A 23239-nucleotide genomic window follows, 5' to 3' on the forward strand; every position below is an offset into this window, starting at 1 on the left:
TGGAAGAGACACTTCTTTCCTGTCTTCTCCCAATTCTAGTATTTTTATATAGGTAGAATCAAATTGAAACAAACTTCAAGGATCAAAGGAAACAGGGTAGGAAATACTTGGCCCATGGTGGCACTCATTCCGTGTAGAATATCCACCTGAGTTTAAGGGCCACTGTGGCAGAGCCACAGCTCCGTCATCTCTCCACTACTGACGTGTACCTGAAGACACTCTGGCCTCCTCTTCGCGTTGAGGTCATCGCCAGGACCACAGGGAATGCATCCACACAGATGGGGTGCTCCCAGCTCTCTGGACACCTACACACTAGGCATGAGTCAGGGCAGGAATGGAAAATACCCTCTCCCTCACCTCCCAAAGGAGGGTTTGTCTGTCCACTCTTGGGTGGCCCAACTCTCAGGAATTTTCCACTCATAAGAGGTGGTGCGGGTGGGCATTGAGGAAAGCGAGACATTTGCTGTGACTCTGTTAACAGCTGTCCTCTAAACCCCCTGAAGCAGCCACCCCACCCCTGCTGGAGAACCAGAGGACAGAGAAATGCAGCTCTTAGCTGCTTGCTTTCCAGTGATATTATGACCCTAGTGTGAGTTGCCATGACAATTCCGCATATTAGATCTACATTCTTTGGGGTATTTTATGTCTTTGGTGGAGATGAAAGCTTGTGCTATTCAATTTTAAATCTATCCATCCTTAATGACTCTCCAGATCAGAGGTTTTGGCTCGGTGACACTGACACCTGCGCTTCTAGTTGTCATACAGGAGACTCCTCTCACTAATGGCATATGGTTGCTCTCTGAACTGAGCACTGGTTAGAGATTCAGGCATTTGGGTACACCCCGAGCTGGGAAAGAAGAAAGGATGATAGTGTGTCATGGGAATAATAATATCACCAGCTTAGCAGTCAATCAGAACATCTTGGATTTAGAACGGATCATGAAGACTGTCTAACCCAGGGGCAGCATTTTGTGGATGGAAAGTGGACACAGAAAGGGGAAGTGACTCACCCAAGATCACAGAGTCATTTAGTGGCAAACAAGCAATTAGAAATTGAGTCTCCTAACTCCATTTCCTATTCAGTGCTTTTTCTAGATTACATGAATAGTATATATTGTGGCATAGTAGAATTTTGCAAAAAAAAAATGGAAAAGAGGGCTTGCCTTTCTTTAATTCATTGCTGAAGAATTGCATTTTACTGTTTGGGACTGGAGGCTGATCGTTATCATCAGGGGCATTCCTAGAAATACTAATGAATTCTTTCCTCTTCCATAGAAGGCCACAGGGGTATTTCTAGGGAACTGATTTTGAATGATCATTTCTCCCACAGTGTCTAAAATGTCAATTCTAAACAGTCAGGTCAAACAAAAATACAGTTTTTTAATGTAAAATGAAGGCAGACATAGTATACTTTGTTCTAAATTTGCAAACTCTGAGGATTTGCCAGGACTTCATGGCATATGCAGTGCACAGGGATTGGAACTGGAGTACCTACATGCCAGGTTCTGATGCAGCTGTGATAATCACATAGCTAATCACATGCCAAAAGGTTTACATTTACTTTGTTTTTTTTTTTTAAGATTTATTTTATTTATTTATGCATACAAGAACTGGGTTGTAGGTGCAGGGAGTGAGAAGATTCACCAGAGACAGGGCGGGGAACAGAACAGGCAGACTGACTGAAATACACTGCTGAGGGGAGCAGTGGCTGAGCCAGGAGAGGTCTGCTGTGCCATGTGGGTAGCTCCCTGGCCGAGGATTGAACTGCTGCAGTGGCTGTGGATAGCTTCATAGGTTGCATCTTAACCCCTTGCACCACCAGGGAGGCCCAACAGTATATTTTCCTAGCAGTTCTCCAGATCTTTAAGGAGAGTTATTTCTGTGTGGCTTAATACACACAAAAGGTCCAGTGTTGTGAAGTGGTGAATAAACTTGACTCCATCAACCATCAACTATAGTCTTGGTTATTTATTGACCCTCTCTTTCCTCATCTTTAAAATAGGGGCAAGAACTTTGCAGAGTATGTGCATATATGTGGAGTGCTTGACACTGAAAACTGCCTATCTATAAGCTAGCTTATATAATGATACGTTACTTAAAAGTGGGGAGAGTAGATTGGAGTTGGGGCGGGCAGGAGTTGTCCTCACACCAGTGCGAGTCCATTCCTGGCAAGATACCCAGTCCTTTCCCCTGATTCTTTTAGAGCTGCATTGACATAATCCTCTTTCTAGTCTGTTTTCCACTGCTTAAGCTCCAGTCAATCAAGACCACCTCTGTGCCTTTGCTCCTGCCACACAACCACCAGATGTTTCCTGTCCTCACTCCCTGAGAGCCTTAGGTCTGGCAATCCACTTTACCTTAGCAACTAGAAAGAATAAAATGTCATGGATAAATTTAATTGTATGTCAAAGTGAACTTTGTGGGTGAGTCTAAGAATGTATCAGAATTTTTCAGGGAAATGCACTTTGAATTTCAGAAAACTAGTCAACAAAGGAATAGTGGGAATATAATCCTTTGCGACCTGGATGTCTCTTATAGTAATGAAGCAGGTTAGAGAGAAGAATTTTCAGAGTAGGGCTGAGGATGACGGGTGGAGGTGGGAGATGGGAGGAACAGTGATTAGGCTCAGAAGCTGTGTTTTGAATAGGAGATGTTAGAAGATGACAGACTGTTTCTGAGCATGCTGCCGCCTTTCTGCACAGATAATTACTTTGATGATCTAGGGTGACTCCAAAGTGACAGCGGACATGATGCTGTGGTCCTGAAGGTTGTCAATCTGAAGTAATCCAGGTGCTGCTCTGGCATCAATGATAGATGGTACACAGGATTGAAAGATGGGGGTATGGAGGAGAAATGGGTTAGGGGATTCTCAGAGCCTGGGGTCATCAAGCTCCCACTGCCTTTATAGGGAAGCCCCCCACCTCTCTCTACCCCCTCACCTCCAGGACTCTGATTTCTTCTCTTCCCTGTGTTGGTTAACTTACTGGTTGCTCAACCTGGGTGATGGCTTAGAAGCATCTGGGGACCCAGGAGCTGTATTTGTAAATGTTCCCTGGGTGTTTCAGTGGTTATTCATTTCTGGTACTCACTTGTTGAAGTCTTAATTGGGGAGTTCTGGAAGTGCAGGGGTGGCAGGCAGATGAGACAGCTGCCCTGTGAATGAAGAAGTGACTGGCAGGGTCATCAATAAAGAGGAGGGCGTGGCTTCCCCTTCTGGTGCTTGGATCATGTTGTTAGGCCTCCAAATCAATCTGACCTTGCCTACAAATCAATTAATTAATCAGTAAACCCCTTAAGTAAATATGTTAAACCAGGCTCCATGCTAAGCAGTAGGGATATTAGATTGAAGAAGGCCTAGTCATCCTTCCAAGGCCCTCACTCTCTAGCTTACTGTGTTTCATTGCTAGGTCTAACTCTACTTTTTCCCAGTCAATGTGACCTTCCTCTTGTCATCACTTGCAAGTGTCCAAACTGTTTTTAGAACAACCTCTTTCTTCCTGCTACCTCTCTTCACCAAGATACCGTTTCACAGTCCACATACACCTCCTCTGCAAAGTTAACTCATCCTCCAGCTCTCTGACACAATCCCTCGCCTGCCCCCTCTTCCGGATGCGCTGTTATCGCCATCATTATTAACGTCATTCTTTATCCTTTGCAGTTGTGCTAGTCCTGGTGCTCAGGTAGAAAGAAAGATATTATTTATTTACCCAAACAGGTTGAATTTACATTTTTACTGGAAGCTAGGATTCTCCTGTACAGGAATGAGAGCCTCTTTCATCAGAAAAAAAAAAAAAATTCTTTTCTATTTCTCAAATATTGTATAATATGTGAAGACTAAAACAGAATCAGCAGTCCCACCTGGCCAGAAGTGCAGAATCCTCCTACTTAGGGGGAATAAAAGTGCCGAGGGCTGTGAAGAGTTAAGTCAGTACCCCCCACGCTCAGTCAGATAAGTTTCCTGCTAGAGTTCGCTCTACTTAACAGGGTCAGACACCTTGTAGAGCCACAGGTGCCACCCTGCCACCTGATCTGAGGACTGAGAATTGCACTGCAGCGGCTGATTGAGCTGTTCACTGAGCCAACGAGTTCTGTGGGGAGGTAATTAGACAGATATGAGTCAGAAGCTGCCCCAGAGAGCACTATGAATTAAACACTGGAGACCCTAAGTACGGGAAGTCACTTCCACTTGTCATCAACTTCACTTTTTCTTCTTTAATTTAGGTTGAAGAGTTCTGAGATGTTGTCAGTATTCTTATAGGGCCTTTCAGTTTTCAGACATTCTCTATTCTCAGAAGTTAATCACTGTCTACTGAAAAAAAAATTATCTGTATATAGGGATCATTAGTATTCAGAACCCTGTTTAAATGAGTTCAGGAGTCTAGGGAGTGTCCACGCATGTACAAGTCAGCAAACCATACCACCCAACATGCTTTACAGTTCCCATGGAAAGTGATGTTGTTCTCCCCTGTGGTAGAACTGAGGGTAAGGGCCTCCAGAAGTTGTTTAGAGGGTCGCTAGCCTTCAATTTGAGGAAGTGCCTGTGCAGCTTGCCATGAGCACACATTCCAGTCAGTCCCTTTTGTTGCTGAAATATCTAATTGTTTTTGCTTGCGGTCAGTATGTATATCTTTTGCTTTAATGTTTTCTGTGGCCCAACCCATTAAATATTACTTTTGAGACATTTATCATCACTTTCAAAAGCCAATAGTCGGGAAAATTAGCACCCATCCTGGATTTTATATTTGCCTACCAGATCTAGTAGGCAAAATGGTGAGTGGAAGGACAACGGGAGATTTGTGACCTTGGAGGTCACAATTTCCCTGTCATTCCAAATATAAAAAATACAGTTTATGGACAGGGCTGCTAGATCTGCAATAATTCAGTGAAATAATGTGAGTCTCAGTCCTGACTCAGCAGTGTGTTCTTGGTCTTGGTATTAGTATCAGTGAGCCCCCATTTTTTTATTTGTCATACCTTCCTTACTAGCTTGGCAAGGAACATGAAAATGTGCATGTAAAGAATTTAGAGTTATTCCTAGTATATATTAAATGCTCAGTAAGTATCCCTTAAGAGTAATATCACTCCTACATCCTCTAATCTTTTTTTAGGAGTAATAACATCTTTTCATAAGCGTATAGAAAAATTATGAAAGACTTTGTATAGGGCAGCAAAAGAAGTTAGTGAGTGTCTTCTCTGGCTCATCTGTCTAGATTATTTCCGGCGTTGGTGGTCTTTGACAGACTTACTTTATGACTTTACAAAAATACAAGTTGTAGAAAACCAATAATAATGCAAATGTCGCTCATTCATATGATCCATGTATATGGACATACAGATGGATTTTGTCCAGTAGAGAATAAAAAGCTCTGGAAGTCAAATCCACATTCAAATCAGTGGTAACATTTACTAGTTCCCTCATCAATTTGTGAGTGAAATAAAAGAATTGACACATCTTCATTTTGTGATTGCTGGAGAATCACCATCATATCCTATTTTAAAAATTGTCCTTTACCATGTCCCATCTCTCACCTCCTACTTTCTCACCCATCATGATTGCTCTCCGCTGGGAAGTTTCCCAGTCGCTCTGTCACTTTGTCCAGTCTCCATTCACATCCATCGGCGTGATCCTGGGAGCTGATGTTTGTTCTAGGGGGATTAATAGAGTCAATCCAATGCAGATAAAAATCACTAATAACCAAGTGCTGAGACATAGTGGAGACTAAGAAAATTAAATGGAATTTTGTTTGAATCCATGGAAAGCTTAATTGCTCTGCCTTAATATTAAAAATATGTGAAGATCATGTACTTGCAAGAGTTCGTAGACAGGTTCTGAAGTTCTGACTGAATGAGGTTCTCACTACTTAATAGTGTTAAACTTGCTAAGGAGATTTGAGGCAACTGTTTTTTCCTTCTCAGGGCCACTGTTTAATAGACCAGTAGAATTATTCCAAGGCAGAAAACCTTATGGATAAGGGTAGCCTGTAAAACAGAAAAAAAAAAAAAATTGTCCTCACTTTTTTTTTTTAAACATTTGATTTTTTTTTTTAAAGATTTATTTATTTACTTATGCATAGGAGAACTGGGGTATAGGTCAGAGGTGCAGGGGGTGAGCAGATTCATCAGAGACAGAGTGGGGAGCAGAACAGGCAGATCTACTGGAATACACTGCTGAGGGGAGCAGTGGGCCAGACAGGAAAGGTCTGCCTCGCCATGTGGGTAGCTCCCTGGCCATTATCAAATTCTGGCCATAGCAGTGATAATGCTGGGACTTAACCCCTACACCACCAGGGAGGTCCATGTGGCCTCACTTTTCTCCCTGTGTTCTTAGTCATATCACTGTATTTTTTTATCAAGAGAGGAAGGGGCACTGAAGTAACTGCATAGAAACAACAAAGAGGACTACCCATGAACTTTAAGTGAGACTATAATGCAAAAGTTAAACATCAAGCGATAAAGTGATTTGCACATAAGATTAATCCTAATTTAGTATTTGGCTAGTATATTTTGAGTAAAGAGTACTCAAAGAATGTTGTTTTTGTAGATCTTCAGAAAGAAATGGAAAATAGAAGTCTTTGGAACCAGGTGATAATTTTGTAATGTAACAACTCGTTACAGGTTTTCTCAATTCTGCTATCTGTACATTGAGACATTTATTTATTCACTGAACAAAAACCTAAGGTGTGTGTGAAACAGGACAGGAAGGAGGGCTGTGGAGAGGACACTAAGCATCCATGGACCTAAGTGTCCATTATGCCTTGTTTTTAAAAGGAATTTTTAAATAGAAGAGGTTCTCCAGCTTATAAAAATGTAGTTGAATGCTTTGGAATAATCCAACAAAATTAACTTTATTTGAAAATGTTATCAAGTTAGGTACAGGAGAAACACCTATTCATGAATAGGGAGAGTTCGTGTGGTGAAGATGTAGAGGGCTTTGCAAGTGTTTTTGGTTATTTTTCCACTTGAGAAATAGTAAATGTAAATAAAAGGAAATGCGTGATAGATGTGGTTTATTTATGAAAGATAATATAGAACTACAATCAGTAGCTCCAAGTAAAAGGCTTTGGCTTGTCAGGGATGCAAGGGACATTCCCCCACTCCTCAATGTTCTTCTTGAATTGGCCAAGTAATCCAGATAGCACCAGGCAGGCTAGCAAAGAAAACGATCAATTTAATAATGTGCGCACGGTGGGGGCAGAGAGGAGTGTTGTCATGATGATTACACAGGTCCTGTTTTGTCCTGGGAGAAAGGAGTTTAGATCCTAAACCATGGGGTAAGGTCATGGGGCCCTAGTTGCTGACAAGAGAGGAAGGAGACTTCACACGACAAGGATATGGCTTTATCTTTACTCAAATAGATGTGTTTCTCAGATAGAGAGGACATGGTCTCTGAAATACCTGCACCTGGATGATACCCCCCAAACTACATTCTTTCAGGTCATTAGAGGGAGCAGTGATCACTTCTTTGATTATAAGTAGGGGAAAGGCAAGAATTTCTCTTTAGGCCGTAGGGCCTTTGTTGTTGTCTGCTCAAAATAATCTGCATTCCGGAGTGGGGTGTCAAGAGGAGACTGAGAATCTTCTAGGGGTTTCATTAGAGCATCTCCAGGCTCTGTAATAAATGATTGGTAAATGAATATATATCTCTCCTAAAATAAAATGTTTGAGATAGGCCATTTGATTCCCAAATTTAATTAAGCTTTTGGGAGACAGAGTGGGGAGCAGAACAGGCAGATTGACTGAAATACACTACTGAAGGAGCCACAGGTGAGACAGGAGAGGTCTGCTGCGCCATGTGGGTTAGCTCCCTGGCTGGGCATCGAACCCAGGCAACAGAGGTGACAGTGCTGAGACTTACCCCTAGGCCACTAGGGAAGCCCCAGCATTAATCATTGTTAAGCATTTAACATGAATTCTACCTACTATGGTCTCTTAGCAATTTATGTTGTAAGTGCAGTCCCTGGGAAAACTTTAAAGTAAACTGTGAGCAACTACCCAAAGCACATGGTGATGTGGATCATGTCGCCAAAATCTCCTAGTGCAGGTGACAGGAGCCAAAGGCAATGTGGGACATACCAGGTGTCAGAATGAATACTTAGTACACATTATTACAGGTTCCCATAACCACACTGTGGGGTATTTTATACCTATTTCACATGTGGGGAACTGAGGCTCATAAAGATTAAATAACCAAAGATCACCTCACGTCTAGTAAGGAGTAGAATCTTACCCTGAACAATTCTGTCATATTATTTCCACGAGCTAATGCATTTAGTGAATCTGCAAGGAAGGGAAAGATAGAACAGACTGCACTTCCCAAACAGAACGGACCCTGTGTTTATGGAGCAGCTCACGTGATGAGTGATACTTGCAGAGAAAATGCCATTAACTCAGATCAGGAGAACAGACCAATAAGAAGGAAATGATGTTTAGGCAAATCATGGTAGTGGTATAAAGTTGATACTCGTCGTAATAGAAATAGAGTTATAGAAATCCAAAGAAGGCAAAGATTATTTTCAAAATTGGTGTTCAGGGAAAACAGTCTGTTAAGATGTTAGTAATTACAAGTAACAGAAGAGCCAACTAAAAAAAAAAAGTCTAAATAAAGAAATATATTAAAGGCGTGACAAAATTCCAGAGGTAGAACAGTTCTACTGTGGGTTAGTTTAGTGGCTCAACATCATCAGCAGGGATGCAACCTTTTCCCCCTTTTTTGGCCTTGCCATCTTCAATATGCTAGATTGTCCTCTGAGGCCCCGAGGTGACAGGCACAGCTGCAGATGTCAGATGCACAGACCAGCACAGGATGTCAGGATGATATCAGAGTGCTACGTCTGTACATTGGGCTCTCGAAAATTTGTCATTGAAGAAGGGAGATAGTGATGCTGTTAGGGAATATATCATCTCAGAGGAAAATATCTCCGAGAAGTAAGTGATGATTCCTGCTAAACAGCCTTTCAAACATTTCTTGACTCCATTCCATGTACGAATTGAACCTGGCAAAGTGAACACAGGCACGGGGCACTTAGGTTGAGAGATGAGCTGCCGAGAAGAGATCAAGCAGCTGGTGCTCAGCTGAGAACTGTGGAGCAAAGCCAGACCTGCGTGAGGACTGTCCTTAAAGCTGATTGTTCGTCAGCACGTAACAATGAGGGATAACTTTGAAATAAGAACCGTCCCAATCTGACGATTGTCCTGCTGCCTTTGGCAGGAGCACTGTGAACACAGAGACACAGAAATGGTCAGTTGGTCATCAGTTCCCTGGTGGAGAACGGATAGACTGTTAGTTACACAGGACCTCCTACAGGATGTATGCTGAGAGTGTGGGTGTTCCGCCAAATCCTCCGAATTCCTATTATCTCCATAGACAAGTCATCAAACTGCTTCAGGGTTTGGATTAGACCCTGAAGTCTAATCTTGGAGTTCAGATCAACTCTAAGAGTCAAAGTGAACGCTTTCAAGAATTTTGTCCTATGGCAGTTCATTTCTTTCTTTTTTTTTTTTAAGATTTATTTATTTATGCATACAAGAACTGGGTATAGGTCAGAGGTGTGGGGGCTGAGAGGATTTACCAGAGACAGAGTGGGGAGCAGAACAGGCAGATCTACTGAAATACACTGCTGAGGGGAGCAGCGGGTGAGACAGGAGAGTTCTGCTGCGCCATGAGGGTCAGCTCACTGGCTGGGGATTGAAATCACATTGCAGTGACTGGCAGAAGCCTGAAAATGCTGTGTCTTTAACCTCTGCACCACCAGGGAGGCCCCCTGGAAGTTCATGTCTAAGTTAGAGAAGCACTTGGCAAACTATTGCGTGCCCCACCCCCATGAAAAAGTAGCCCCTGTTATTAGGAAATGTATGGAATGAGTCCCTGGCAGGCACTTAGGAGGAAAAACAAATTAAATAAGAGAGGAGGGAGGAATTGAAAAAAGAAGGAAATTAAAGAAAGTAAATATGGAATAATTTAAATAAGAAAATCTGACTAAAAGAACATCTCTGGTATCAATCTTGTTATAGGTTAATTCTACTTTTCAGTAGCATCAGAGTGTGTTAGAGCTGATGGATTCTTATTTTATAGAGCACTGATAACAATGTAATGGAGTATTAGGGCAAAGATAATCAGAAGGCATATCCCACAGCAGCTTCTGGAATAGCTTTATAGTCTAGTAGTTTGAGGTTTCAAGTTTTAAGGCAGGAGATGACAATAAAAGTATACCCAGTTCCGATTTCCTCTGTAAGTGTTGAAGGACTGGTGTTAAAGGATTGCTGTGTTGAAAAGCAGTATTCAAAAACAGAACAGCTTAACCTATAAAACGATGTTGGAAAGAAGTTGCAGAGGGGCATGCAAAGCCAAGGACCAAAAAAGGAAAAGCAGGCATGGAGAATGGGTTGGAGAGGCAACAGTTATGGGCATGAAGCTGCTCTGCTAAGTGCTTTCACATGTTAAATAATTTAATCAGGAAGGTGTAATTTCAAGGCCTATCACATGACATTTAGACTTAATAAAACAGAATTTATGGTTCAGCTTAAAGCAATATCAAGTTTTGGAGGAAACGATACCATGTCACCAGTTTGTCTCACAATGACCCATCATAATGAGTCATTGGCCAAGGTTATCAGGAAAGCAGTGGACATGCTGTGGTCACAAGGAAAAAACTTTATTTGATCTTATTAAAAAGCAGGTGTTGTGGGGCATAAGGGATTTCTTTCCCCTTGTTTCCTGTTACAAGTGGAGGGTGTTTTAGCGTCTTACTCCAGTTCCTCCTTGTCTTCTCATAGCTTATGTGATTGGTGAATTTGGGAGAAGCTAAATGTATCTGTCACAGCTCCCTTCTTGCTCTTTGGGGGGTCTTCTGCCCCTCAAAAGATGCATCCACTCTGCTCCTCCATGGCACCTGGATATCTGGCACTACCATGATTGATTTTGAGGGAGCTAAATCTGACTTGGAGATGCTTATTAGGGAATCCGTTGTTGCTCTATTCATAAACTCTGTCCACCAAGTCCAGCCAACCCTGTAGCAGAAATACCGATGGTATTTCTCAGACTCCCTGTCTGAGTCCTACATCTATATCTTAATGTTTCTAAACATAAGGGGACTAAAAGGGTTACTATTTCTGACTTCCTTCAAAGCCAACATGAGGAAGTAAGGAAGAAGAACAAGAATCAAAACTCTTAAGAATACAATGAAATATAGTAGATTTCAACTCACTTTACTAAATAAAGTCCTGATGCAATTGCATGATCAAGGGATGCCAAACTGTTAAGGGGTGCATGTTTTAAAAGGGTTTGGCTGCCTGTACACGCATAGGAAAAGAAAACATACTCTTAGTATCAAAGTTCTTTAATTGGTGATCAGAGAAAAGAGGAAAGGAGAGGAGGAGGGGAAGAAGGGGAAAGGAGGGAAGAGGAGGGGAGGGGAGGAGGATTTTAAATAACAGATCCCCAATAAAACTTCAAGTTGCCCATTTCTCACGGTCAAATGTCCAGCCAAACAGATTCAGACCAAAATGGGGCAGCTGGGGCTCAAACACTTGCCATAAGTCTAAGATTGCTTATGGTAGAAAACATAAGAAAGGGGTTAGGCAGATCCCAGAAAGCTGGTGGCGCAGCGGTTGAGCTCTGGGTTGCGAAGCTGCCCGCAACCTCTGCAGCGCTGGTTCAATCCCCAGCCACCGGTGAAGGTCCCACATGGCGCACAGACCTTTCCTGCCGCCCGCTGCTCCCCTTAGCAGTGTACTTCGGTCCTCTGCCTGCTCTGCTCCCCGCTCTGGCTCTGGTGAATTCTCTCACCCTCCCGCGCTTCTGACTGTACCCAGTGCTTGTATAAATAAATAAATTAACTAAAAAAAAAAAGAGACCTGAAATTCAAAATATACCACATAATCACTCATGAGGTCAAGATAACGGATGCCATTGTCTCTGCCAAGGATGAAGGGCAGCCTCCCCATGTGTCTCTTCTACAATTGTGTCTTCTTCACATAGCTCTTCATTTCTTCTTCATTCCCCATCAAATTATATATCCACTTGTGTCTTCCTGGCTTCTCCCCTTTCAGAAAGTCAGCTTCATGGCATGCTGGGAATTGTAGTCCAGGGCAGCAGCATATAAATGGGAGCAGGAAAAAATGGCTCCTGTTCACTATGCTGTGATGCTCCTCCCCCTTTGCAGAGATCATTCTGTAACACTGACTCTGTTGTCCGGCATTCAAGCCCCCTTATGACTTGGAACCTATATATCCTGTTTCTGATTTATCTCCTCTGTATGTACAACACCATCACACAACATCAGACAGAAACAGTCAGGCTTTGCTGTCTGGGGCTTTACTTGGGGCATTTCCTTTAAATCAAAAACCCATTTCCCTTTTCACATGTGCATATCTGACCTATTCTTCAAGGACTAGCCCAGATTTCACCAAAACCACCAGTAATTCTGTAGTAGGTTCCCTTTTGAGGTTTCCTGACCAGCAGTCACCTCCATTTTCTTCTTTTTCCAAAGAGAAGTAATTTTCTTTAGTTTTTAGATGACCATATACTTCAGATAAGGTAGCATTCCTATGAAACTTGAGTATCTTAACCAAACTTAGTCATGTCATTCCCCTTGACAATGATTGGTTTAGGAATGAACAAGTGACTCTGCTTTCTACAATGAGTCATTTAGAAAGAAATTCAAGACTGGGAAATATTCCTCCTGACCCCGATTCTCAGAAAAACCATAATAAAAACTCCTTTAACACCAGAAATTTCTCTTTTAGCAGCATTTTAACCTTACTCCTTTTTCTGTAGTTAAGTCTGCTACTACTTCTTCTTCTTTCCTTTTCTTGCATTTATAAGATTTCATTTCACTCTTTCTTGCCCTTCATTTCTTACCTTTCCTTGACTTTCATCTCTCATTACTTTGACTGGTAACTTTGCCCCTGTTTACATTTTGTTTTGCCTTTTTTCCTCATCAGTGTATTCCAGTGAATATTCTCCTAACCAGGAATGTCCATTTGGGTTTGTAAACCCTATGTTTCTACTCTTTTCCATGAGATATTTCCTTATATTACAAGTTCACATGTTCTGCCTCTTGGATACCTTTTATATTCTTTCTTTTCTAAAAATTGCTGCTGTCTTTGAATGGGACTTAACTTCAATTGTTCTTGGGGTTTAATCTTTTATTTTACATCTGACAGCCTTTAATCTTTCTTACATTCAAAGCATATCTTACATATCAATTCACCTAACTCAGTCCCTTTTTTAATATAGACTATCAATGACCAAATTACAATAAGTAATCTTTAATTATTTTTTTTAATAGAGACATGTTTCATTTATTTATTTATTTACTTGTTTGTTTGTTTATACAAGCACTGGGTACAGTCAGAAGCGTGGGAGGGTGAGAGAATTCACCAGAGCCAGAGCGGGGAGCAGAGCAGGCAGAAGGACTGAAGCACACTGCTGAGGGGAGCAGCGGGCGTCAGGAGAGGTCTGCGCACCATGTGGGACCCTCCTCCGGTGGCCAGGGAACAGCTGGGGATCGAACCGGCGCTGCAGAGGCTGCGGGCAGCTTCGCAACCCAGCACTCAACCACTGCGCCAGCGGGGAGGCCCTTTAATTATGTTTTTGACATTCTGATTATAAATATTAGGTTTCATGGATTCATTACTTCTAATCCTTTCACTTTTGTCCGAGGTCATAGTTAAATTATGTTCTAAATAGGAATGGATTCTTCCTCTAAGTAGATATGGCTCCAAAATCTTTAGAACTTGACATCATTTTCTCTTTCAGGTTTCCTCGTGGGTTGTGAGTAGAGATGTTTCTTCCTAATTCACAATGCAATCCCTTATTCATAGAGTTGGGGGAAAAGAAATAGATTTATTAATGTATGTATGTTTTCCAGTTTTCCCATTCCCAGTCCTGTGCTTCTGTTGTGATTGGGTAAAGGAGAATCCACAAGCTTTATTTTTCTAAGATGGAGAATATTTAGCAACAAGAGCCTATGGGAGAGGTTGGAGAAAGGTCTTGACATAGCAGAAAAGCTAAGGTGATTGATAGAGCAAGAAGAGGAGAAAATGAAAAAAGCCAATGGGGAAGGAGAAGAGAGGGAGGAAGAAAGAGAGAAAGATTGGTGGAGGAGAGTTTGTATACAAAGTCTTCAAAGCATCCTTTCTTCTAAGGGAACCAGGGAGGAGAACAGCTTTTGAGAAATTCCTGTGAAGAAATTGCCAGTAATATAAATACAAATGAGCAATGAGAAATCAATGGTTCTAGTCTAATAAAAAGAAAAATAAAAGACCCCAAATGGAGTCACTTATGCTAAGTCCCACCAAGACTTTTAATACCTAATCTAATTGTAGTTTCAGTCTCTCCTAGGAATGAAAATTTCGACCCATTAGTCTAGAATTTTCTGACCAACACTAGTAAAATAATCTAGAGCTCTCTTTTGAGATATGCATGGGATGGTAACCTTGTCTGAAACAGTGCTTTCTTTTCTTTTGCTAGTAACTTCCTTGTTCTGCTCCAAGTCTGACTGTAAAAGTCATCCATTTTTTTGCAGCTCCTCAGAGTACCTGTCTATTTGTTAGATGTTTTTTTCCAAATCATTAATCACTAAATAAAGTCAATTATATCTTCAAATTTACTTACATGAACTTGTTTTTTTAACAGCTCCTAGTAGGAACATTTTAGCAGCTTCACTAAAAAAGTGAAACACCATGATGGCCTAATACAAGCTGAAAGTAGTTGACGCCCCCCCGCCAGAATCCTAAATTTCTGTGAACATTCACATTAATTATTTTTAACAACGAACTTTGTTCTAAGTTTATAAATGTGACTTCAGATATTTGCTAATAATGATAAATAATGGCCAACTCATTATTAAAAGTATTTCTTTCATCGATAACTCATAGCTTTCATGTGTTTAAAATGAGTGGAGTATTTCAAGTCAGGAAAACGAATACATGAATTACAAAGAAAATATAAGTATATATTTGAGGACAGATGCTCAAAACTTTTACTGATGGGATTTGTAATCAAAATTACTTAAAGACCACTAATTTATATTTCACCACTAGCTCCCACTGCATGGCCATGACTTTCCAGGTTCTTTGCACTCTAAAAAAGAGGTGGAATGAGATTAGGTAATTAAGAGGCAATTACACCTGAAGTGAAGCTTCCCTGACTCTCCTATTTAAAATAATAAACTGGGCCATTCTCTATGCTTCACCTAACATAATTTCTCTCCATAGCACTTAGCACTTATCATATCCAGTTAAATTCCCTTACTCATTCCATTTATTGCCTATCTCCCTCCCACTGGGCTGCAAATTCTATGAAGGCAATTTTTTTTTGTTTTGTTTATTGCTATATCCCTGGTTCCTGGAGCAATAAATAACACTTAGTAGATTGTTAATTATATGTTGGTCGGATGAATGAATGAAATGCCCATTCCTTCCTGAGAAGAAATTCCAAGAACTTGTAGGGTCTGTAAACTTACAGATTTGGTAGCAATTTTAAGCTTGGCTTTACAGATTTGGTGAGCTTAGGTAAAGTTGCTAAGGTGGCAAGTCCTCTTTGGCATATTTCTACTCTGTTGTCCACATTCTTACACTGCTTTCTTGTGACCCAGGGGGACACAATGTTCCCAACTCCACATGGGTGCTCTGTGTCTCCTCTCTGTCCCCCATTTCACACACTTCTTAGGTTTCTGTTTCAAATATCATTTCTAAATTAATTGGTGTGCTACCAGGACCTAGGCCAGGACTGCTTGTGACCAGGCACACATTTGCCTTATAACTCATAACTGATGAAGCACAGCCTCAAGTCTTGTGGAGGAATTGTAGGATAGTGCAGAATTCACAGCACAAAGATCTTTGGATGGGGTAGTTTGGGGCATCTTTAAGACACCCTTTTGGGGCAGTTGCCTTGGGGCAAGCCTTGACCTCAGAGGTGTGCAGACCACTCCCTTTTGGCTACTCCTAGATTTCCAAGAATTACTTAGTGGAGAAATGGCTGGGGATCATGATTGCTGGGCAGATGGACACTGCTTTCCCTCCAGCAAATCTTTCAGTGACGGATTTGTGTCTGAGATGCAGATTTTTCGTACTCTGGGTGGTTGATGTCAATGGAGGCAGAGAAAGAAGCTCTCACTGTTTCCTTCTGCTTTAGCCAGTACAGAATGTTGCATACACTAACCAGAACTGACCATGTGCTCCCTAATTCAAATGTTAGAGGGTGAGGCATTTGAAATCTCTGCATCCTTACATACTGGAGGCTTGCTTTTCTGGCATGTGCTTGGTTTCTAAATAAAGCAACAGATGTTTTGCTTTTGCCTCTTTCCTTTCTGTCTGAGTTCCCTAATGTGGGTGATATTAACTAAGTGTGACAGGTTTCAGGTTTTTATTTATAGCAGTGGAAAATGGTTTTCATGTCTTTGCATGGTTTGGAGCCTCTGAGACTGTCTTTTACAACCACAACTTAAGTTTTTAAAGGTTGGAATGCAAGAAATTGGAAGGTTCTAGATAATAGGAGCTGCATTCAAAGGTTGGAAGAGTATGAGGAAAGAGCTTTTTTTGTTTTTTGTTGTTGATTGAGTAAGTTCTTTATGTACCTTGATAGCAACTCTTTATTGGATGTATGATATGAAATTATCTTCTCCTGTAAGGCTGTCTTTCAAGTCAGTTAATATTTTCTTTCACTGTACAAAGACTTTTTAATAATGTAGTTCCCAATTGTTTATTTTTGCTTTTATTTCCCTTGTGATTTGGGTCAAGTCCTGAAAGACATCTCTAATGCTGATATCATGGACTTATCACTATGTTTTATCTATGTATTTTGTGGTTTGTATCATCCATCCAGGTATTTAATCCATTTTGAATATATTTTTGTGTATGGAGCTAGAGAGTGATCCAGTTTCATTTTTTTACATGTGGCTATCCAGTTTTCCCAACATCGTTTTTAAAAAAGATTTTCATTTCTCCATTGTATTATCATGGCTCCTTTATCATAAATTAGGTATCAATGTATGTGTGGATTTATTTGTAGGCTCTTGATTCTATTGTATTTATCAATGTGTTCCAATACCATACTATTTTAATGACTGTAGTTTTTATAATATAATTTGAAGTCAGGTCAACTGATGCCTCCATTTTTCTTTTTTCTCAAAATTGCTTTAGTTATTCAGGGTTTTCTATGGTTCAATATAAGTTAGTACTTTTTGTTTTATTTCTTTGCAAAATATTGTGTTGAATCTGTACATTGCTTTTGGTAGGATGTTCATTTTATTATATAATTCTCCCTATCCATGAGCATGGGATTCTTCCATCTCTTTGTGCCTCCTGTATTTTTCACCACTGTTTTATAATTCTTGTCATGTAGATCTTTTACCTCCTTTGTTAATTTTTTTCCTAGGCATTTTATTCTTTTTAATGTTGATGTAAATGGGATTGTTTTCTCCTTGCATGTTATTTACATATGACACTAAGTGGAGTTGGAACAAGTGTGAAAGCCAGTGATAGGGAGGATCTTTATATGTGTAGGGCCACTGGTGGACCTCTTCTCATTCACATCAGCTTCATCTAATCAGAATTTCCCCACCAGCTAGAGCTCCACTTGCTTATGTCTGGGGGCTGCAGGCTGAGCTGACAGACCCCACCTTAGATGAGTGCTACACCAGCAGTTGCAAGTACCGCCCAATGGCCTCAAGCACCCCTAATGGCAGGGGAGTGTGGTGTTTCACTCTCTAGTCCTGATACCTTGGTTGGGGTTATGCCCTTGCCTGTGTCTTATCTGCTCCCAAGGTGTTCTGCTGCTGATCTTTACTCCCCTGAATCTAGTATTCTCTGGGGTAAGCCCATTTTCCACACCAGTCATGTGCATCAACCCCTCTAGTGTAGCCCCAAAGTTCTGTTACAGAGCAACCCCAATATAAAATGGGTTGCCCGACTGGGTCCTCACCCACGCACTTAAAGGGGGCTTATTAATGCTAAACTGCAGACATACACAAAAGGTTGATAAAAGGTTTATTTACAAGGAAAGGGGAAATGAATAACTCAGGGAGAAAAAGAGGGAGATACCTGTCCTACCCATTCAGGTCATTGGAATCCCAATGACCCGCCCAGCTGGTGAAAAACCAAGCACGCAGCGTGGCCAAGAGGATGACCCCCTGCCACATGGCCAGTTAAATACTCAAACGGAGAACCTAGTTGCTTAACTCTACCCTCAGGTCCGCGCAACCTTCCTTTTGGTGATCATGGGATTTGTAGTTCCCAGTGTCCTTTTTTTTTTAAATAATAAATTTTATTTTTATAGTCCCCATACAATTGCAACCCCCCCATTCTGACCCCAATCCCTCCACTCCCGCCCCCCACCCCCAAAAAGTGTCTCTGGTTCATAGTTTTTTGTTGATTTTGATTTTCACTTTACTTTATATTCATTTTCCTGGTCCCTTATTTAAGTTTTCTAGATTCCTGCTATGAGTGAGACCATCCGGTATTTTTCTTTTTCTTTCTGGCTTATTTCGCTGAGCATGATCCCTTCCAGCGCCATCCATGTTGCTGCAAATTGCATGTGTTTATCTTTTTTGAATGCTGAGTAATATTCCATGGTGTATATGTACCACATCTTCTTGATCCAGTCATCTGTTTTGGGGCATTTGGGTTGTTTCCAAAGCTTAGCTATTGTAAATAGTGCTGCTATAAACATAGGGGTGCAGGTGTTCTTTGGAATTGATGTTTCTGTGTCCTTTGGGTAAATCCCTAGGAGTGGAATTGCTGGATCATATGGAAGCTCTATGTTTAGTAGAGTTCCCAGTGTCTTGATAGAGTCGGGGTGGAGTCCACAAAGCCTGTATGGAGTTTGCTCAGGACATCCTGAGTTCTAGAGTTGCTAATGTTGCCATGGCCCTTCAGTCAACAGCAAAAAAAGGTTCTATATTGCAGCTGTCTCACTCCCGCTTGGGCTATGTTGCTCCAGTAGCATTCCAAGCAAAATCATATTGCAATTTTACCTGCACCTCCAGCCATGATACTTTCCTTGCAACAATAATGATCATCCAGTCATCCTTCTGGGATTGTTGTTTTCACCTGTGTATTATTTTCTTGGCTATGTGGGGAGGGGGTGAGCCTGCTCTCTTCACTCTTTCACATTATTGCGGGCACTTCCAGTCCCGCTCTCTAGCTGTGTGTCTCCTAAGTCCTGTCTTTCACTTTTCATCCTTCCTTGTCATGCCCCTGGTCACCCCACCCCATGGTTCTGTGCTGTTAATGCTTGTGCACTTCTCTCTCCCTGATTGTTTTTCTAACTTGCTTTACCTGACTCTTCCTTGCACTTCACAATGCTGCTCACATGACAATTCCTTTTGGTCTAAGATTCCTCCTCTAAGCTCCTATAGATTCCTCCTAAAGGCTCCTGTGCATCCATTAATATTACAAGCTATCCTGTTCCACTCTAAGTATTTGTTCATGGAAAATCTCACACATCGGATGGTGAAGTCTTCTATGTCCTTATTCCCCTTGGCCCACAGTACTCACCTTTCTGCCCTTGATTCGGGAACCCATTAAATCTATGGTGAATTGAACCATCCTGAGCCCCAGATCTTTCATTCTTCATTCTCCCACTGAAAAGATTAAGAGGTTCATGTCAAAACAAAGGTCTAGTTGCCCTCTGGGGTAACTCAACCCTAACTCTTGTTTTCTGCATGGCCACAGCCAGCTGGGCTGGGCAACTCTGGATTCAAAAGAGCCTTGCCTCTTTCTCTGAGCCAGATGCCAGCATGGCTGCCTGCAGCACTTCTGAGTCACAGCTGGACTATGCTGAATGGGGAAAGCACATCAGGCCAGCTTCCTGCTGTCCTGAGGCTTCCTGGTGGCTTGAGATGGGTGGGTTGAAGGAGCCAACCTAACGGCAGCTGTTTTTGCCTGTATGGATGTGGGGTAGGCAAAGAGGGAGAGAGAAAAAAGGGGCTGGAGAGCCCAGAACCCACTACTACTTGGGCATTCCCTGGGTGCCTGGGAGCAGGTCCTTTCAATAGGTATCATACTTTTGCCACGACTTAGCATCATCAAAAGTCTTGTATTATATTTAAAAATGATTTTTTAAAATTCCAGTAGCTTAAATGCTTGCATCTGGAAGAGGCAAAGGAGTCAGCGTGTATCCTAAGTCAGGATCCAGCTCTGACGAGGCTTCTGGGCACAGGGTATATAAAGCAGCATCAGCTTTATTAAGTCTGATTTGATTAGTTTCTCCAGTCAATTTTGTGCTCTCTGGCCACAGGATAAATCATCTTTCTGTCTCGCAACTCTGCTCTTTTCCTGTTGATTTAAAAATAGTGACCTTGTTTCCCCGTCACATGGCCACTGGGTTTACCTAATGGTGCTCATGGGGAAAACCCTTGAGACCCCTTGCCAGCCTCAGACACCAAATCTCTTTCTGGCTAAAGGGGAAAAAAATGACCAAGAGTCATTTTATTTTACCTTTTAATCGCAATTTGGAATCCCTGAGAGTCATTTCACTATAGGAAGGAACATTTCAGCATGGTGTTTTCCTAGGCTTCCTAGACTTCATGAAAAATACAGTTCTGATGTCCAACCAGTTAAAAACATACATTTTATCTGAGCTGTGAAGGGCCTCAGACACCATCAACTGGGACCATTTCATCTCACATATAAGGAAACTGAGGCCCAAGATAGGGGAAAGTCCTTACCTTGCCACAGCACCCAGCAGGCTGGATATGTGATGGGGAGGATTGGTGGAGATGTGCATGGTTTCAAGGAAAATTTGTTCCAGCAAAAAAAACCTCAATCTCAAAAATTGAGGAAGATATTTTTACCCTTTAAATACTTGACCTTAAATAAATGGCAGGAGTTCTGTAATTTGTGGAGTCTTTACTTAAAAAATGTGATCCAGTTTCCCAAACATATTTATAAATAAAATGATCAAAAGCAACTCTTGCCAGCTAAGACAATCTCTTACTCTTCTCACTCCACTCCAGCTACATTTCCCGAGCTTATGACCAACCCTGGGTCCTCGCTGTTCCTCCACTGGGATTGTCCTCTGCAGCCACAGAGACCCTCTCCACCCGCTGATCTCAGTGGGATCCACCTCCCGCCGGCCCACTGGTGCTCCAGCCCGTACAGCCCGCAGCCTTGTCTGACCACAGATGCACCGGCTCTGCACAGCTGTTCCCTGATTCTTCTTGATTCTTCATGTGTGTCATTTTCCCTAAGTGAGATTGAAATTTCTTGCTAGAGAGGAAATATGACGGGTTTTCCATATTACCTAACATGACGGTGGCATATAGTGGACACTGGTGAGCCGGCTCTCCAAAGGAAAAGTTCCATTTTGTACCTTCTAGCTCATTATTGTGCTAATTATTTGCACCTACTAGGTGATTGTTGTGCTAAATAGCCCCATCACGGTACCAACATGATATCTCTAAAAATGAATTTGGGGAAAGATGCCCCAAGTTGCATCTCCGCAGCCTGTACAGACAGTGGGAGACATCCAAACACAGGTGTCTGACCCTTTGTCTCACACATGTGGGAGGAGAATTTGTCAACAAGCCCACAGTTGAAAGAGATTCAGTTTCTCAATGTTTGGCAAACATTTAAAACTTGGATACATTGAACATTTATTAATGTTTTGGGTACTGTTCTAGGCAGCAATTAAATTTCTATTGTTGAGTCAGTTTTCTGAAAGAGATTTCCTCCTCCAGTGGGTGGTATCTCTGAAAAAGTTTCTGTACGTTCTCCAAGCAGACCTCTGGGTCCTAGTAAAGTGTACTCATGGATATGCTATGTGGCGCTCACCATTTGCTCTACCTTTCCCTCTAGACTGCACCCCTCCATGTCCCTTTGTACCCTCCTTCATGGGTTTATCTCATCTCTTGTGGGGCACACTCTAGCTCCACTACTTCTTAAAGGGTTGCCTGAGAAATAGTGCTCACCTGTCAAGTGTTTGTTGTCCAGTGAGACAGGAGAAGAAACTCACATCACAACATGAATCCACTGTGGCTAAGCATGCTGTTCATCTGTAGATTCAAAGCAAGATTTTCTCCATGAAGGTAGCAGCTCATTGATTCACAGTGTAATATCAACTCCTTTTCTGTTGCAGGCTACCACAGCCAGTCCCCCAAACAATTGCTTTAAGTAGCACTGCTCTTAGGCAGGAAGTTTATATATATATATATATATATATATATATATAGTTTATATATAGTTTATATATAAATATAACATATATATATACAGTTTATATATATATATATTACATCATTGTTCATTTTTTTTTTTACAATGTTTGCTTTCTTTTCTCAGGTGTAGTCCCCATAGAATTTCCACCCACAGTTCACCCGTGCACCATCATCACAGTCCCTTGTGCTCTTCCTGCCCTTGTTTTGATCTCTCTCCCTCCCCTTGTTTTGATCCCTCTCCCTCCGCTGCAAAATGTCTCTGATTTATAGTTGGTCTGTTTGTTTTTTGTTGTTGTTTATTGTTTTTTTGTGTTGTGTTTTTAATTGTTATTATTTTTCCCTAATACCTTGTATATTCCTCCTATAAGTGAAACCATCAATTTTTTTTCCTTTTGACTTATTTCACTGAGAATAATCCCTTCTAGCGCCATCCATGTTGCTGTGAATGGCATTAGTTTATCTAATGGCATTAGTTTAAAATATATATATATATATATATATATATATATAAACTTCCTGCCTAAGAGCAGTGCTACTTAAAGCAATTGTTTATCTTTTTTGATTGCTGAATAGTATTCCATTGTGTCTATATATCATAACTTCTTGATCCAGTCGTCTATTTTTAGGTATTCGGGTTGTTTCCAAGTCTTATCTATTATAAATAGTGCTGCAGTAAACATAGGGGTACAGGTATTCTTTTGAATTGGTGTTTTTGTGTCCTTTGGGTAGATCCCTAGTAGTAGGATTATTGGGTCATATGGTTGCTCCATTTTTAGTAGACTGAGGAACCTCCACACAGCTTTCCATAGTGGTTGGACAACTTTGTGTTCCCACCAGCAGTGCAGCAGAGTTCCTTTTTCAACACATCTTTGCCAACATTTGTGTTAGTTTTTTTAATATGTCCCATTCTTACTGGTGCAAGTTGGTATCTCATTGTGGTTTTGATGTGCATTTCCCTGATTATGAGGGATGCTGAGCATTTTTTCATATGCCTGTTGGCCATTTGCAATTCCTCTTTGGTTAAGTGTCTTTTAAGTTCTTCTAGTAAACAGTAGCTTTTACAGATCTTGATCTAGTAG

General features: G+C 41.3%; 1 long non-coding RNA gene across 6 annotated transcripts in view; it reads left to right on the forward strand.

The window, feature by feature from the left end:
* Positions 1 to 23239, forward strand: part of LOC119237895 (uncharacterized) — a 138280-nt gene that overhangs the window by 39612 nt on the left and 75429 nt on the right. The window contains exon 5 of one of the 6 annotated variants that reach the window (XR_008553742.1): positions 20961 to 21039. The exons of the other annotated variants lie outside the window; for them this stretch is intronic. This is a non-coding gene — a long non-coding RNA (uncharacterized LOC119237895). Of the gene's footprint in view, positions 1 to 20960; positions 21040 to 23239 lie in introns of those variants that run through there. 6 annotated transcript variants of the gene reach the window in all.

This window comes from Talpa occidentalis, unplaced genomic scaffold, assembly GCF_014898055.3.
Source record: "Talpa occidentalis isolate TD23 unplaced genomic scaffold, MPIMG_talOcc4v2.1 talOcc4.11, whole genome shotgun sequence".
Taxonomy (NCBI): domain Eukaryota; kingdom Metazoa; phylum Chordata; class Mammalia; order Eulipotyphla; family Talpidae; genus Talpa; species Talpa occidentalis.